Source organism: Salvelinus namaycush, chromosome 35 (genome assembly GCF_016432855.1).
Source record: "Salvelinus namaycush isolate Seneca chromosome 35, SaNama_1.0, whole genome shotgun sequence".
NCBI classification, from domain to species: Eukaryota; Metazoa; Chordata; class Actinopteri; order Salmoniformes; family Salmonidae; genus Salvelinus; species Salvelinus namaycush.
The window spans coordinates 21,883,548-21,898,935 of record NC_052341.1 but is presented as its reverse complement, the minus strand read 5'-3'; positions in this window follow the sequence as shown (position 1 = coordinate 21,898,935).

Below are 15,388 nucleotides of genomic sequence, written 5' to 3'. Positions count from 1 at the left end.
TACCTTAATCCTTCATTAAAACTCAAACTGTATTTCATTTCATAGAACTGTAACGGTTATGCAATCATGTGTGTTAGCCTAAACTTTCAACTGTAAGTGCCTGACAATGCACAATGCCACAATGAAGTGTTGGAATATACTGTATATATATATTTTTTAGGAGGTAGATCAGCTTTAATATTGCAGATAGATTGTGGCTTCCATCAATGTAATTGCATAATTTCCAATCCCCCATATATATATATATATATACACTGCTCAAAAAAATAAAGGGAACACTTAAACAACACAATGTAACTCCAAGTCAATCACACTTCTGTGAAATCAAACTGTCCACTTAGGAAGCAACACTGATTGACAATAAATTTCACATGCTGTTGTGCAAATGGAATAGACAAAAGGTGGAAATTATAGGCAATTAGTAAGACACCCCCAAAAAAGGAGTGATTCTGCAGGTGGTGACCACAGACCACTTCTCAGTTCCTATGCTTCCTGGCTGATGTTTTGGTCACTTTTGAATGCTGGCGGTGCTCTCACTCTAGTGGTAGCATGAGACGGAGTCTACAACCCACACAAGTGGCTCAGGTAGTGCAGTTCATCCAGGATGGCACATCAATGCGAGCTGTGGCAAAAAGGTTTGCTGTGTCTGTCAGCGTAGTGTCCAGAGCATGGAGGCGCTACCAGGAGACAGGCCAGTACATCAGGAGACGTGGAGGAGGCCGTAGGAGGGCAACAACCCAGCAGCAGGACCGCTACCTCCGCCTTTGTGCAAGGAGGTGCACTGCCAGCGCCCTGCAAAATGACCTCCAGCAGGCCACAAATGTGCATGTGTCTGCTCAAACGGTCAGAAACAGACTCCATGAGGGTGGTATGAGGGCCCGACGTCCACAGGTGGGGGTTGTGCTTACAGCCCAACACCGTGCAGGACGTTTGGCATTTGCCAGAGAACACCAAGATTGGCAAATTCGCCACTGGCGCCCTGTGCTCTTCACAGATGAAAGCAGGTTCACACTGAGCACATGAGCACATGTGACAGACGTGACAGAGTCTGGAGACGCCGTGGAGAACGTTCTGCTGCCTTCAACAACCTCCAGCATGACCGGTTTGGCGATGGGTCAGTCATGGTGTGGGGTGGCATTTCTTTGTGGGGCCGCACAGCCCTCCATGTGCTCGCCAGAGGTAGCCTGACTGCCATTAGGTACCGAGATGAGATCCTCAGACCCCTTGTGAGACCATATGCTGACACATGCACATTTGTGGCCTGCTGGAGGTCATTTTGCAGGGCGCTGGCAGTGCACCTCCTTGCACAAAGGCGGAGGTAGCGGTCCTGCTGCTGGGTTGTTGCCCTCCTACGGCCTCCTCCACGTCTCCTGATGTACTGGCCTGTCTCCTGGTAGCGCCTCCATGCTCTGGACACTACGCTGACAGACACAGCAAACCTTTTTGCCACAGCTCGCATTGATGTGCCATCCTGGATGAACTGCACTACCTGAGCCACTTGTGTGGGTTGTAGACTCCGTCTCATGCTACCACTAGAGTGAGAGCACCGCCAGCATTCAAAAGTGACCAAAACATCAGCCAGGAAGCATAGGAACTGAGAAGTGGTCTGTGGTCACCACCTGCAGAATCACTCCTTTTTTGGGGGTGTCTTACTAATTGCCTATAATTTCCACCTTTTGTCTATTCCATTTGCACAACAGCATGTGAAATTTATTGTCAATCAGTGTTGCTTCCTAAGTGGACAGTTTGATTTCACAGAAGTGTGATTGACTTGGAGTTACATTGTGTTGTTTAAGTGTTCCCTTTATTTTTTTGAGCAGTGTATATATATACACACCCAGTGCATTCGGAAAGTATTCAGACCTCTTGACTTTTTCCACATTTTGTTACGTTACAACCTTATTCTAAAATAGTTTATTTTTTTAATTCCCCCTTATTAATCTACACACAATACCCCATAATGACAAAGCAAAAACGCACCACAGTAAACACTGCGTATGACCCTGCAATGAATGAATCTTGTCTTTCAGGACCAATGGAAGGCAAACAACAATATGAGCGAGTAACCATCCCATCTGTCATGCAGGGTTGAGTGGCCAAGCCCACGTGCCCTTACGACCAAGAGAAAGAAGTGATTTTATCATCAACGTCCTCTTTGGTCATGACTGTCTTGTTTGGTCATGGCTGTCTTGTTTGGTCATGACTGTCTTGTTTGATCATAACTGTCTTGTTTGGTCATGACTGTCTTGTTTGATCATAACTGTCTTGTTTGATCATGACTGTCTTGTTTGGTCATGACTGTCTTGTTTGATCATGACTGTCTTGTTTGATCATGACTGTCTTGTTTGATCATAACTGTCTTGTTTGGTCATGACTGTCTTGTTTGGTCATGGCTGTCTTGTTTGATCTTAACTGTCTTGTTTGTTCCAGACTGTCTTGTGTGCAACCCTAGTCACAGTTTGTGTTTTCCTACAGTAAGTGTTTGCTCAAAAACTGACATGTTACCAACTGCACACATGAGAACCTATGCGGAATGTAAGCATGTTTTCACACAGGCAATTTGCTATGGTGGCCAAGGGTTTCACAATGTTTCAAATCCAGTAGGTTACTGTGAAATTGTTTGGTGCATTAAAATGTTTCATTTGTTATTTGCTGCCAGCTTATCTGGCCACAGTTTGTCATCCATTGTTCCTATGCTAGGTAACTTTAGCATAGTACGTTTTACTATAAGTAAAATAAGCCCTCATGCAGTTTGTTAGTACAGACTGCAAATCTTACCCTTATTCCGGCTGTTGTTTTTTTTATTTTATTGCAGGTCCACTCTATCTGAAACGTGTACATTGAATGGGCAAGTCAAGGAAAGTTAAGTTGGTGTATGGCTGGATTTAGAATTCAAAGGGAATGCTATACGTAAGCATCAAAAAATGAAACATTTCTAATTAATAGTCTGTATGTGCTATCAGACCCTAGATGCTATGTATTAGTACATTTAATGCTGACTTGAGTTTAACATTTTAAACAGAGTGCATCCTGTGAGAATCCAGTGCTCTGCATATTTAGCCCAGAAATGTGTATGTTAAATACAAGGTGTCATTTCACCTCTAGACTGCTGATGTCTTTAATTGCCAAATAAATCTCCAATAGTAATGAAAATTCTACAAGTCTACATTGGATCGGGGCCAGACTACAGAAAAGGGCCATTATCTTTATGCAATAATATTCAACAAACTGGACAAGTTATGCAAGTTTTGGCTGCTACGTAAAGGGAAAGGGGGATACTAGTCAGTTGTATAACTGAATGCATTCACCTGAAATGTGTCTTCCACATTTAACCCAACCCCTCTGAATCAGAGAGGTGCGGAGGGCTGCCTTAATTGACATCCACATCTTCGAGAACAGTGTACAAGTACATGTAAAGTTTACTCAAGTTTAAAATGTTAAAGCATCATATGTGGGAATTCAGTGCACTGCATATTAAGCCTCAGAAGTACTTATGTTAAATACAAGATATCATTACACTTGTCTACTGATGATCTGAGCCAATGTAGACTTGTAGAATGTGTCGAAATCAATTTGGCAAGGAAAGAAACAAATCCATACTAAAGGGCCACTACTTTGATGCAATAACACTTTCAACAAACTGGGCAGATGTTCCGTAAATATCAGCTGCTATGTATAAGCACATTGACTTGACTCATTTAAAATGTTAAACAACAAAGCATGAGAGAATTCAGTATACTGCATATTCAGCCTCAGAATTTCATATGTTACGTACAAGATATTACACTTGTCTACTGGTGACTTGCATTTTTCATGCCAAATGAATCTTCAATAGTAATGAGTTCTAAAAGTCTACATTGGATTGGGTCTAATAAAACGTCTGAATCTTTAAATGAAGGACTTTTATGCACCAGCACAATATCCCTTCATTCTAAAAACATTTAGTTCATTTAAAACAAAGACACACATTCATGTTAGATTTGTTTCTAAAACTTGCCTAATCAGTTTGTGGTTGGTGCGAATATGTTCGTCGGACAACACAACCCATCTTGGTCATCCAAAGGATAACCCTGGCTGTGACGATTCGATGCATTGATGCCTTTACCCTTGCCCACTGTGCACATTGGCCCTGGGCCCTTCACAACTCTCTAGCCTGCATGGGGAATGTTGGATTTGATAGCCGACACTACAGTACATTGTCTAGCTCCTCGTCGGCCATTGAGAGGATGATCCCTGGACTGATAGATCGTTCTTTCTCATACGTCGCAACAGTGCGTTCTGACACACCAAGGACTTGTGCAAGGCTTTCTACTGGCAAAAACTGGGCAAACAGATCCTGGAGCTGGCTCTAAGGTACAGTGTGTCTGGGCCTACCGGTTCGTCCTTGCTCCAGGTGTAGTGGCTCATCTTAAGGTACATCAACTTCTCAACCTCTGACACGGTTCAGCAGTTCCATCAAAGGTCCTAAAACATATTCAGGGATGTGACTGACGTTAGACACAGCACTGATGAAAGTGAGCTCTTGATTGCAGGTGAATTCCAAAAAGTCTAAATCGATTGGTGGGTAATTGACTACCCGCAAGAGGCTGGTCTGAAGCCTCTCCATTATGTAACTTATTTGTAGAACCCGAAGACAGAGTGACAAGGTTATTATTGATGTCAGTTAAACTTGTGTTAGGCTACTTAGCTAGCTAACTTAGTTACTTTTTTATAACTCATGAGAAAAACTAATAACGCCAATCAATAACTTATTATAATAAATACCTAGGTACTGCATGTGGGTCCTTGACTAGGGTGACCTTTTGGACAGTAAACTTTCTCCTTAGAGATATTTCATCCTCCTTGGTAGCTAATCATTACCATAACTGTAATTGGTACTTCAACAGTGGCTAGCTAGACACACTTACTCCTTGCACAACAATGTGTCATTTTGTCAGTGACGTGAGCTAACTAACTAGGTAATACTAGCTAGCTATCATATGCCACGAGCCGAGATCGACTGTGTGTAAGCTAGTTATTTAGCTAGCTAGCTAGCTACATGTCATTTTCTGATGAAATTTAACATTTACCTTTCACGCATGGCTTTTCTTACGATTCTAACAATTTTCTTTACGTATGGATCCTAATGATACGTACGTTCAACCTTTTGGCACCTATTTGGTTCCATACAACCCTCCATGTGCATGCTCGGAGCAAGGTAATACTGTATGTATTTTTATAAACTGGGTGGTTAGAGCCCTGAATGCTGTTTGGCTGAAAGCCGTGGTATACCACGGGTGTGACCAAACAGTTATTTGTACTGCTCTAATTATGTTGGTAACCAGTTTATAATAGCAATAAGGCACCTTGGGGGTTTGTGGTATATTTCCATAGGTCCCCAGCCGGCCTCTCGGGGGAGGAGAAGATGGAACTGATTGAGTTACAAAATTATAATATATAGAGATTAAATAAACTGGATAATATATATAGATTAAATAAACTGGATAATATATATAGATTAAATAAACTGGATAATATATAGAGATTATATAAACTGGATAATATATAGAGATTAAATAAACAGGATAATATATAGAGATTAAATAAACTGGATAATATATAGAGATTAAATAAACTGGGTAATATATATAGATTAAATAAACTGGATAATATATACATAGATTAAATAAACTGGATAATATATATAGATTAAATAAACTGGATAATATATAGAGATTAAATAAACTGGATAATATATAGAGATTATATAAACTGGATAATATATAGAGATTAAATAAACTGGATAATATATAGATTAAATAAACTGGATAATATATATAGATTAAAAGCAGAAGGAGCCTTTATTAGATCTAGGAAAAAATGGATTGAGGAGGGAGAACAGAATTCATCCTATTTCTTTTGACTTGAGAAATTTCCCTCTACAAATAACACTATCCATAAATTAAAATTTGATGGTGTTATTACAGATGACCAAAAATTAATTGCTGAATTCTGTAGCAATTTTTACAGGAAATTGTATAGCTCTACGTACTGTCAGGAATCCACAGATATGTTTCTTAACTCACTGAATAATGTTCACTCTATCAGTGATATAGAATCTAAACAGTGTGATGAACCCATCAAAGTTGAAGAGATTATAGAGTCTATCAAACATCTAAAGAACAATAAATCACCAGGTGTTGATGGAATTACTTCAGAATTGTACAAATTATTTTCTGAACAAATAGCTCCCTTCCTATTTGAAGTCTTTTTAGAGAGTATTAAAAACAATGTTCCCCCTCCTACAATGAGTCAGGGGTTAATAATACTGATACCTAAGCCTAAAAAAATAAGTGCTGCTCATTGATAACTGGCGTCTAATTTGTCTTCTTTATTATGACTATAAGATATTAGCCTTACTACTTGCAAAAATAATTAAAGAAGTCCTGGATGCATTAATTGATGAAACACACTTTTTGAGGAACGTACAGTTGAAGTCGGAAGTTTACATACACCTTAGCCAAATGCATTTAAACTCAGTTTTTCACAATTCCTGACATTTAATCCTAGTAAAAACTCCCTGTCTTAGGTCAGTTAGGATGAGCACTTCATTTTAAGAATGTGAAATATCAGAATAATAGAAGAGAGAATGGTATATTTCAGCTTTTGTTTCTTTCATCACATTCCCAGTGGGTCAGAAGTTTACATACACTCAATTAGTATTTGGTAGCGTTGCCTTTAAATAGTTTAACTTGGGTTAAATGTTTCGGGTAGCCTTCCACAAGCTTCCCACAATAAGTTGGGTGAATTTTGGCCCATTTGGCCCATATATCTTAACATTAATAAATGTGAACTCATGGCTGTCAAAGATTGTGTGACACCTTCATATTATGGTATTCCAGTGAAAGAATAACATATTTATGCATAACCATTACTAAGGATCAGAAGTCTAGAGGCTTACTACATTTTAACCCTCTTATTAAAAAACCCAGAAGAAGCTAAAGCAATGGCTACAGAGGGACTTATCTTTAAAAAGAAGAGTCCTAATAACCAAGGCCGAAGGTATCTCTAGACTAACATATGGCGCTCTATCTTTATATCTTGACGGTAAAATAAGCAAGGAGATAGACCAGATGCTTTTCAACTTTCTGTGGAGAAACTGTACCCATTACATTAGGAAAACTGTTGTAATGAACACATATGAGTATGGTGGGCTGAATTTTCTGGACTTTACTACCTTTAATAACACTTTTAAGATCAATTGGATAAAACAATTCCTAAATAGACCCACTTCTATGTAGAATTTTATTCCTCATCATGTCTTCTCTACTTTTGGTGGCCTTAACTTCATGTTGGTTTACAATTATAATATTGACAAATTTCCAGTGAAACTTTCTGCTTTTCATCGGCAGGTTCTTGTCATGGTCCTTAATTTATAAGCATCATTTTTCTCCATACAGATATTATATATGGAATAATCGGGATATATTGTATAAAAATACTTCTTTGTTTTTAGAATATTGGTTCCGAAATAATATCCTATTGGTGAGCCAACTTGTAAATGCAGAGGGTTTTTTACTTAGTTATAAGGAATTACTTTACAAGGTCCCTGTAACACCTAAATATTTTGGTGTTTATTTATTATTCAGGAACCTGTCAAGACCTGACCCTCAGAGCCTACCTTCCATTAATCCTGCTAACTCATCAGTAGGAAAGATTTGTTTCTCTTTTGGTCCATTCAACAACAGAGCGATACGAACCTTGTTTCACCAGGATGTTGTATCTATACCTTATGTCATGCATTATTGGAATGGTTTGATTGATAATATCTGTTGGAAAAAGGTTTGGATGTTGCCACTGTCGGGTTCACCTTGGGGTCATGATAGGGGCTTGTCATGATGCTGGCCTGTTGGGGGAGGTTTATGACCCCCATAAATACCTTTCCCCTTTTTCCTCTCTCTACTCTACCGATGTGACTATTGAAAATCCCTTTGTTAACATAGAGAGTCTGGTGACATCAAAAGATGGGAAACGGAACCATATTTCGGTAATCCAACCAGTTGAAAATATGCGTTGGGACTTAATGAATATGATGTCAGTTCAGTTGACGTCTGAGACATGATTACTGATGATAGGACGACATAAACTGTATCTTGGAAAATCTACACATTCTAGTTATCAGATTCACATGGAATTGTTGTGAAATGTAAATGTTTAAATATAAGACTATTTGTGAAAAGAGTAAATGTAATTTTTAGCTTCTTAATGAGAGAACGGTTTGTCAGAAGAACACCACTCTGCTCACTCAGAGGCCCCGCCCAAGTGAACAGACATGGGTTGTAAACTATGAAACACAGCCCTCTCTCCCAATCCTATATAAGCCCCTTGACGAAAATGTAACTTTCTGTTCCAAGGACGTGAGGACTTACCATCCCCACGTTGAAAGGACAAAGACCACCTACAGAACTAAGCCAACATCAGCAAGAACCTAACGCAATTGGCATCGAATTTCAATGTGAAGGTGACGACCTACACGCCGGAAGGATGAATTTCGACTATACCAGCCAGAATATAGCATGAGTTTAAAGTATGGCAACTTGGTATGAACTTTGAACTCTTTTTCACTAAAGAAGTGCTACCCCCTCCACCCGCTAAACGTGGGCTAGGAGAGGACGGACAGAGTATCCATTCTACCACGTTCCAGTTCACCACTAGACAGTCTTCAGAGGACCAGAGATCCATGCTGGACCACCCGGCCTCCCATCTACGAGCAATCTACCGAAGTGCAGCTCAGAGTAAATATTTATAGCATTTTCCTTTTCAAATGGGCGGTAATTTAGAATGCACAAGATACTGTATTTACAATAGCATAGCTTCTCCCTTTGTTACTCAGTCTTCCCGCTCTTTCACTCAAACCCAACCCCCCTCTCTTTGTGTAACCAGCTGTCATATCTGTTCCGTCCACCAGGGACGTTTTCTTTATGACATAATTTGTAATCAATGTATGATCCATTCTGTGTAGATGTAATTAAATAATTAAACCAAATTTTGTATTGTTGATTCAACTTGTTAGCCAGGGTTTGTGAAGATAACCAAGAATTTACAACTTTCAGATGAGACTGAATAAAGTGGCGATTAAATATTGACTGCTATTGATGTAAAAGATTATTAGGTCTTTAAGAGTTTATTCGGAAGATAACAGCTCTATAAACATTATTTCGTGGTGCCCCGACTTTCTAGTTAATTACATTCACCTGATTAGCTTAATCGGGTAATATGAATTACAGAGAAATGATTTTATAGAATAGCATGTCATATCACTTAATCCGGCATAGCCAAAGACACGACAGGCTGTACTAAATGTTTGATGTATTATAATAATTGATTATGCTTATGTTGTATTAATAGAAGGGGAGGGGTTATAAGACCCCTCCCTCCTTACATTTATGGGGTCCTAGACTACAGATTAACAATATATATATTCATTATAAAGGTTTAATATTGTTCCACAGTCCTTTCTAATCTCTGCCTCTTATAAAGAAACTGTCTGAGAAATGTGTGACTGTGAGACAGAACTCTGCAGGGGACTGTAAGAGATAAGAGACTAGTCAGACATTCCACTATAAATCAACTTGGGGAGTGGACATTTACTGCTGAGCTTTTAGATAACACTAAAACTCTTGTTTATATAGCTGTGTAGGCATGGGCTTGGTCTCATGAGTAGAAGGTAATGACGTAGGCAGTGACATCACTAAGATATATGACTGTAGGAATAATAAAACAACTCAGACTCTTTTCCATTTTGCAGAACTTACTCGGAAACATGTGTGCTATGTTCCTGTTGTCAAATTATGTCTGCAATTGCATTAATAAAGGTTTTTGAATGATTTAATTAAAGATATTGTCTGAATGCTAATTTCACCAATGAGCCAATGATTGACAAGGATCAAGGAACGAACCCCAACACCACACACATACCTACTTATTAACAAAATTATGGAAGTTTCCTTTTAAAATTGTTCATAAATATTATCCTGCCAACCACCATATGAAGAAGTTTAAGGAAAACAAACTCACAAATGTAAATTTACAAACAAAACACCACATTTTCTTACCTTACAAAAAGAAATTGAACTATATTTTAAGACAATTAAATACTCTGCTAACAAAAAAGCTGTTAGAATTCTAAGTGTATGTATGTCCCTTAACCTTTCTGAACCACCCATCCCGGATCCGGGATAATTGTCATCAGAAACGCTGACTAGCATAGCCTAGCCTAGCGCGAACGGTATATAATAAAATATAATTTCATGAAATCACAAGTGCAATATTGCAAAACACAGCTTAGCGTTTTGTTAATCCATCTGTCGTCTCAGATTTTGAAATTATGCTTTACAGCGCAAGTAATACTTGCATTTGTGTAAATTTATCGATCGCTCGACAAAACAATAAGAACACCTAGCGTCAGGTAACTTGGTCACGAAAATCAGAAAAGCAATCAAATTAATCGTTTACCTTTGATGATCTTCGGATGGTTTCACTCACGAGACTCCCAGTTAGACAGCAAATGTTCCTTTTGTTCCATAAAGATATTTTTTATATCCAAATACCTCCGTTTGTTTGCTGCGTTATGCCCAGGAATCCACCGGAAAGAGCGTTCGCGACAACGCCGGAAAAAATTCCAAATTATATCCATAATGTCCACAGAAACATGTCAAACGTTGTTTATAATCCATCTTCAGGGTGTTTTTCAAATATCTATTCGATAATATATCAACCGGGACAGTTGCCCCCACCTATCCACTTACGCAATGTGGTCGTTCACGCTCATCCTTCAAAATAAAAGCCTGAAACTATGTCTAAAGGCTGTTGACACCTTAGGGAAGACATAGAAAAAGAAGTCTGGTTGATATCCCTTTATATGGGCAATAGGGATGCATGGGAACAGAGAGGTCTCAAGAACAGGGCCACTTCCTGGTTGGATTTTCCTCAGGTTTTAGCCTGCAATATCAGTTCTGTTTAACTCACAGACAAAAAAATTACAGTTTTGGAAACTTCAGAGTGTTTTCTATCCTAATCCGACTATTATATGCATATTCTAGTTTCGGGGGCTGAGAAATAGGCAGTTTCAAATGGGTACTCCTTTTTAGCCAAAAGCGAAAACTGCGCCCCCTAGTCTTAAGAGGTTTGGTCCTTGTGTAATGTGTTATTGTACCCCCTAGTCCAATTATCCTTTGTATATTATTTATATATACTTATGTTCCCACATGTACTTCCTGTATTGATTTGTTGTTATTATTGTTTTTATTTTAAAGACAAATAAATTATACAGGCTTTTCTTCTATTGCCTACTTAAGTAGACGGTCTGACATCACCACTATACACCAAATCTTCCCCCCTGTGCCCGCATGTTCTGAACATGGCAAACTATTTACCTGCGCCAAATGTTGTGCAACAGGTAGTTAATATGTTTATCTAAGTAGTTAGATGGTTTGTCATTAAATGTATTAGATAGACATGCTTCTAATATCCGTTCATTATTGACCCGTGACTGACAATTTTGAAGTCAGTCATGGGGCGACAGGTAACCTAGTGGTTAGAGCAGTCACGGGGCGGCACGTAGCCTTTGATCTAGCAACCAAAAGGTTGCTAGATCGAATCCCCGAGCTGCCAAGGAAAACTGTCGTTCTGCCCCTGAACAAGGCAGTTAACCCACTGTTCCAAGGCCATCATTGTAAATAAGAATGTTCGTAACTGACTTGCCTAGTAAAATTAAGGCCAAGTGTCAAATGGAAGGAATCACAAGATGTTACAGCTAGCCACTGCCAGCCGTAGTGAAAGATTTGTGTGTGAGAGGAAAGTGACAACCCTAAATAGTTATTCCAATACCTGAAGTCTAGACCAAATCTTGCCTGATACCAGCTGTTTGGTTGACATAATTAAAAAATAAAAAATAAAAAATTCTTATATTTATCAGCTCACTAGCAAATCAAGTGGCCTTGCCTCAAAAGGTAGTGCAGGGTCTCTTCAACCTGTATAGTCTAGTCAATAATGAAATTGAAGAAACATGTGCCCCATCCATTGTTGTTGAGTTGGATGGCGAAATGGGACGTCTTAAACTGATTGTCAGAACAGCACCTTCGACAGCTGATTGAAATGGATCTGCCTGTACCTTGCAACTGCTTGGCATCTCAACACAAACTGACCAATGCAGGGATACGGTATCATGGTAAGGGGAACATACAGCCAAATTATAGACAAGGAGCTGGACAATCTGGTGGACACAATCAAGACAAGTTCACCACAATTAGGATGGTGAGAGAACGTCTGAAAGCACTGGGTCATCGAGTCCAGTGGACCCGAGTGTGAGACTCAGTGCATCGTGTCTGCTGCAGGAGTACAGGAAAGAATGGCACGACTTGGATGTGTTGTCAGAAGAACATACTCTGTTCGGGGTCCTCTTTCCCTCATACATGTGGACACCAACCACAAGTTGATCAGGTAAGCTAAGACCCCCTTCAGCTCAGGGGTGCACATTTAGTCATATAACTCATAGCCCATACAATGCTGCCTCTGTTGTATTGTACTGCAAGATTGCTTCTTTGGCAAGTATACAAAACTGTCAAACGGTCTTTCAACAGATATGGCTTTTTAATATTTGGTGGTATAGACGGCTTCTGAAGAAAGGTAACCGATTGATCTCCCATGGTATTTGAAGTTTGTAATGTTTGTCTGACTCAATGTGGATAATCCAATGTTTTCTATTCAAAATGGGTTTGAATTATACAACAGCCCAGCTGTTTTTGTATACATGTGTTTATTGTTTTGTATTACACAATCCGTTTCATAATGATATCATATAGATCATGTACACAGTGCAGCAACCAACCACACAGCATCAACTGCACTTGGTTTCTTCCTGGAGTCTGTAGAGAAGCTTGGCTTTCCATTAAGGTAACAGCATCATTCCCTCAGTAGTGCTGTGTGGAATCAGGCATTTGTTTGTAAACTCAGCAAAGAAAGAAACGTCCTCTCACTGTCAACTGCGTTTTATTTTCAGCAAACTTAACATGTGTAAATATTTGTATGAACATGAAATTCAACAACTGAGACATAAACTGAACATGTTCCACAGACATGTGACTAACAGAAATGGAATAATGTGTCCCTGAACAAAGGGGGGGTCAAAATCAAAAGTAACAGTAACAGTCAGTATCTGGTGTGGCCACCAGCTGCATTAAGTACTGCAGTGCATCTCCTCCTCATGGACTCCTCATTGCCAGTTCTTGCTGTGAGATGTTACCCCACTCTTCCACCAAGGCACCTGCAAGTTCCCGGATAATTCTGGGGAGAATGGCCCTAGCCCTCACCCTCTGATCACACAGCTCCCAGACGTACTCAATGGGATTGAGATCTGGGCTCTTCGCTATCCATGGCAGAACACTGACATTCCTGTCTTGCAGGAAATCATGCACAGAACAAGCAGTATGGCTGGTGGCATTGTCATGCTGGAGGGTCATGTCAGCATGAGCCTGCAGGAAGGGTACCACATGAGGGAGGAGGATGTCTTCCCTGTAACGCACAGCATTGAGATTGCCTGCAATGACAACAAGCTCAGTCCGATGATGCTGTGATACACTGCCCCAGACCATGACGGACCCTCCACCTCCAAATCAATCCCGCTCCAGAGTACAGGGCTCGGTGTAACACTCATTCCTTCGATGATAAACGCGAATCCGACAATCACCCCTGGTGAGACAGAACCGCGACTCTTTTTGCCAGTCCTGCCTGGTCCAGCGACGGTGGGTTTGTGCCCACAGGCGACGTTGTTGCCGGTGAGGTCTGGTGAGGACCTGCCTTACAACAGGCCTACAAGCCCTCAGTCCAGCCTCTCTCAGCCTATTGCGGACAGTCTGAGCACTGAGCACTGATGGAGGGATTGTGCGTTCCTGGTGTAACTCGGGCAGTTGTTGTTGCCATCCTGTACCTGTCCCGCAGGTGTGATGTTCGGATGTACCGATCCTGTGCAGGTGTTGTTACATGTGGTCAGCCACTGTGAGGACGATCAGCTGTCCGTCCTGTCTCCCTGTATCGCTGTCCTAGGCGTCTCACAGTACGGACATTGCAATTTATTGCCCTGGCCACATCTGCAGTCCTCATGCCTCCTTGGAGCATGCCTAAGGCACATTCACGCAGATGAGCAGGAACCTTGGGCATCTTTCTTTCTGTGTTTTTCAGTCAGTAGAAAGGCCTCTTTAGTGTCCTAAGTTTTCATAACTGTATCCTAAGCTTTCATAAGCTGTTAGTGTCTTAACGACCGTTCAACAGGTGCATGTTCATTAATTGTTTATGGTTCATTGAACAAGCATGGGAAACAGTGAAGATCTGTGAATTTATTTGGATTTTTAAGAATTATCTTTGAAAGACAGGGTCCTGAAAAAGGGACGTTTCTTTTTTTGCTGAGTTTATAATAATTTACAATCATTTAGTCCAGGGCATTTTTTTACTTTAAAAAGAAAAATCTCAATTTCACTGTAGATAATTTTTTCTTGGTTCCATTATGCAGTTTTATGGGACATTCACATGCTATCGGAGTTATCAGACCTTCGTAGTTCCAGCCGGAAGGTTTCATTCAACGACCCTGCATTCATGACCTGTCAGCACTAGGAAACTCTGAATGTCCCGAAGCTGATTGTAGAAAGGCTTGGAAACAATCCAAATCAACCAATAGGAAGCTCTACGCAAATAACTTACTTTCATTTCAACACAGAAATAAGAAGTTCTGACGAGCACATGAACGCCCCAGTAATCACAAACGGGAAACTCTGTTACACAAGTTGCCTAGTTGTGACATTTCACACTGACTTACCTTTTCAACAAAAAGATGACAACAAATCAGTTTTTGACAATCACCACCTTATCAATATGGATCATGTAGATAGGGTGACCATATTGTCAATGTTAAGCAAGCTAGCTAACTTTATTATGAGCAATGTTTGCTAGCTTATCAAGCTAGCTAAAAAATGTCTTACTTCAAAAGCACTTGAACACAATCTTGTTGGATGTATGACTTACGATACACTTTATTGTCCCTTAAGGGAAATTTGACTTGGACATTAGAGAGTGCTGCTGCTTCCACATAAATACAGTTTCAATTGACAGAACATACTGTACATAGAATAACACCCCATCATACACCCATCCACACAAAAAGTTAATAAGTTCATGCCAGACAAGGCTGTGACTAGTTGGCCCTTCCACATGACGAAGGCCTACAGGACTTCCCACTTCTCAGTTTTCAACTTCCCACGAGCATGTGAATGCCCCAGTAAATCAAATGATACACGTGTGAACATCAAATGTTTATCAATTTATTATTTTTTACTTTAAAAAAAATGTAGAATCAAGC